Raw genomic sequence first — 4,494 nt, 5'->3', positions numbered from 1 at the left:
TCAACTAAACTGGTGACTTCTTACATATAATAGACATAAAATTACATAAATGAAATAAAAATTATTACATCTCTTTTGAAATAAAATTTACAAACTGCAATAAATTCCTTAATTGAAATCAAATTTGGAAGTTCAGTAACCATGGTTACATACTTGTGAACCCTTATTTAATTGAAAAAGGGATATACTTTTCTTCACTCTCATACCTTGCGGACCTTATGCAATAAGAGGTGATTTAATGGGCCTTGGAAAATTGAAACCTAGGTGAGCTAATGGAACCTTGAAAGACTGAACTTTAGGTGGACTTGACTGACATGAAATGAGCCTTTATAGTTAATGGATGCTCAGTAAGACAGATGAAGTTGGCCCAGCAAATACAAATTTTTGAGAGGGGAGTGATTTTTTATTTTGGGCTACCATCAGTGAGTAAATTTTTGCACGATGACCCAGGTGGAATGATAAAAATTTCAAATGGGACACTAATATGATGTAAAAGATGAATTTTGATCACTAATGGCAGTATGAAAATACTGACTCTAAGATTGGCCTTATTTGGGGATGGTAGCTCCTTAGAGGTGCAAAGAACACCGTACACCAAGTAGCCTAACCATATGGGCCAGTACGGTAAAAAAAAACTCGAACTAGAATAAATGAGTAAATGATGACAACCTAAATAACTCAAAGACTGACTCAAAACCGACTTGAGAAATACATGACTAAGGACTGGATACTTAAAATGGCAGAAAATCAGTGAAGCTCCATGGCCTTCACTTCGAGCTCCGAACTCCAATGATCTTTAGCTTCACACTTGCAGAAAATTTAAAATGTATGTACAATGAAACCAAGACAATTCTGAAAAGACAATGCTTCAAGAGCCTACCATTGATTGGTCCTCCTAAGCATGGTTCTCCATTCATTTTGTCCAATAATAAAGCATTTTGTCCCTAGAAATCTGAAATATGATAAGGGCCTTTCCATAAGTTCTCGAATCTGCCATGCTTACCCTTGTCTTTGTTTCTAGCATCCCAATGGAGTACCACATCTCTGATTTTGAAATCATCATCCTTTTTCTTCTGGTCATAGATCTTCTTTATTCTCTCATGAATCTTGGAGGTGTTCTGAAATACCTCTTCACGTGTGTGCTGTAAGTGAATCATTTGATTGATCTGATGCTGAATATCACTCTCTTCACTTCCCGCTTCTTATAATAGTTTCATGATCGGGACTGCTAAAGATGTTGGAAAAAAAATATCTACTCCATACACAATCTGAAAAGGAGAAAACCCAAGAGATTTATTACTACTCACCCGATCTTCCCACAATGCATTAATCATCTTTTTGTGCCAATTCTTTTTGTTGGCCTCCAACAGTTTCTCGATGATGTTGATTAAGGACTTATTGGAGGACTCTGCCAAACCATTTCCTTGTGGATGGTATGTTGTATAATGCCCCAAATTTATGTTGTATTTGTCACAAAACTTAGTCATCTTTCTGGACTTGAATGTTGCCACGTTGTCTGTGATAATATTATTAGGACAACCAAAACAGGACAAGATATTAGTTTCTAAAAACTGAATGATAACTGAATCAGTTTATTTCCTGGTTGGGATCACTTCGATCGACTTTGTAAATTAGTCTGTAGCTATCAATATCCACTTGTGTTGTGCGGATGATGATGGATTGGTTTCACCTATGAAATCTTGGCCCCACTGCTGAAAATGTGCATTTAATGATATTGGTTGTAAAGGCAAAGGAAGAAGTTTTCTTTTACCTTGGAAAACTTGACACTCGTGACAACTCATCAATGTCTTGTAGATATCTTCAAAAAATGTACACCAATAGTAACCCACTCTTAGTACTTTGTTGGTTGTGGTCTTCCAATATAAGGGGCCCCCACATAGTCCTTTGTGGAATTCATTTATTAATTCTTTGGACTCATGTTTGGTCAAACAATCAACAACACACCTCGAGGATCTTTCCAATAAAGTGCACTATCCATGATGCAATATTTGGAAGCCTTCAACTTTAGAGACTTGCTCTTAGCCTTAGACATGCGTGGAGGAGGATTTAGATGCTAAAGTACATAAATAATATCAAAATATCATGGAGATGATAGAAATATTTTAGATACCTGAATGAGATCCACTTCTTCTTGATTGTCGGATAATGTTGTAACAAGGCTGATGTCCAGAGGATGGAGGTTTGACTCGGACATGAGTTTGGCTAAGTCTTGACCTTTGATCAGATTTGTAGGGTTGATCTCAAGATCATATTCTAATAGTGCTACCATCCATCTACCTCTTCTACCTTCCAGGTCATTCTACATGAGGACTTCTTTTATCATTGCATTAGACACATAAGCAAGAGTACGTGAATGTAAAATGTAAACTCTGAAATCTTTGATTTCCTTTACCAAAGCCAAGGCCTATTTCTTAATGATGTTGTACTTAAGGGCTGCATCCTTGATGTTGTGACTGAAAAATGCTATTGGTAGCTCGGTTTTATCCCTTCTTTACATTAGTACCACTGCCATGGTATGCTCAAAAGAAAATGAGAATATAATAAAATGATCAGTGTAATCAGGAGTAATCAGAACAGGGGCCATGGTTAAGGCAAGCTTCATCGCATGAAAAGACTTGTAGGCTTCTTCGGACCATTTCACGTCATTATCCTTTTTTAACATATTGGCCCTTTCTCTAAGATGTTCAGCTAAATTAGGAATAATTTTGCGTAATAAATTCATCTTACCATTGAATGCTTAGATTTCCATTTTGCTGGGAGGGAAATCAATTTGCTAAATGGCTTCTACTCGTGAAGGATCAATCCAGATGCCATCTTTCGAAATGATGTGGCCGAGAAGTTTACCTTCCTCCATAGCAAACAAACTTTTCTTTGGAATGATAGAGATCCCGAACTTTCTACACTTCTGAAAAAATGGCTTTTAAATGATCCAAATGTTCATCATCTGAATGTGAAGACATGGTTACATCATCTAAGTATACAACCAAGAAAAGAACTTTTTTATCTGAAAAGGTTATGTCCATGGCACGCTGAAAATTGGACCTTGCATTTTTTAGACCAAATGGCATCTTTGCATATTTGAATGTGCCCCAAGGTGTGGTGAATGTGGTCTTGTCCTCATCATCTTCATGAACTAAAACTTGATTGTAACCAGAGTAGCTGTCCAAAATTAATAGTCGGGAAGCACCCACAAATCTCTGAAGGATATGGTCCATTTTTTGAAGTGGGTAATTATCTTTGAGAGACACTTTGTTCAAGTTTATGAATTCGACGTAGAGCCTAATCTCCCCAATCTTCTTTCTCGTCAGGACTAGATTCCATATCCAAACACAAAATTTGATAGGAACAATGATCCTCGCCTTGTAAAGTATGTTAGCTTCTTTCTCTATGGATGGAAACAACCTTGGGTTAATCCTCCTTATCTTTTATCTGAAGGGTTTTTGATCGAGCTTGATTGGGATGGTATGCTGAATTATTTTATTATCATACTCCTTCAAATATGCATCATCCCAAGCAAAAACATCAAAAAATTTGGACAATAAATGAATGTATTTCTCTTTTACCTCAGGAGACAATGTTTTGGACAACTTTATCATTTTTGGTTTGTCTGTTGTTATGAGGTTTACATCTTCAACACCTTTCTCTGTAGGAACCAATGTAGGCTTCCTTGCTACATCATCCTGATCAAACGAGTCTTCCAAAGGTACAAGACCTTTTGGAATATTGTTGTCCTTCATCTGTAATATTTCAACTTGGGTTGCTTTGATGACTTGATCATCTTCATCATAGACTTCATCCGTAGAACAATTTTAAAACTCTCCTTCACTCTGAAGAAATTTATTCACCTGTTTGTCATCTCAGAATACTTTCCAATATCGCAAGTTGTCAGGAATAGAGAGTCGATGCTTGACATGAATCTCAAACTTCTTGTTTGAAAAGATGGGGATTTTGAAATTACTTGCAGCTGTAGCTAATGATTCCGCAATAGGGTTCTGATTTCTTGGTACAACTGAAAGAGTATACTCAGGAAACATCTCAAAAACATCTAAAACTGCATTTCTATATTGTTTCATTCGTAGATGTTGAGCTTCATATTCACATTTAACTTGCTTCATCACAAGTTCTGAATCACCATACACTGCAATTATGTGGGCACCTAACCTCTTCAAGATATTTAAACCTGTGATCAGCGCTTTGTACTCCACCTCATTGTTAGTGCAATCAAAAGCTAACTTGTATGAGCACAATCTAACATGTTCGAGGAGATTACCTTGCTGATGATGATGTGGGATTTGAATCTAAATGTCAATACCTGCTCCATCTTTCCTAAGGGCACCATCAAATTCCATGGTCCAAAGGCCATTTTCATCTTCCAAGAGTTGTTCATGTTTTTTGTGTTTTGGGTCAATTTTCTGAATTTTCATTTCAGACTCTTCTGAAGTTTCCATTACCTTCTCTGATGGCTGATCTGAA

The sequence above is a fragment of the Pinus tabuliformis genome, chromosome 4_2 (genome assembly GCF_031772625.1).
Source record: "Pinus tabuliformis cultivar Carrire ecotype Pingquan chromosome 4_2, CPIR1, whole genome shotgun sequence".
NCBI lineage: Eukaryota > Viridiplantae > Streptophyta > Pinopsida > Pinales > Pinaceae > Pinus > Pinus tabuliformis.
This window is presented reverse-complemented; position numbering follows the sequence as displayed.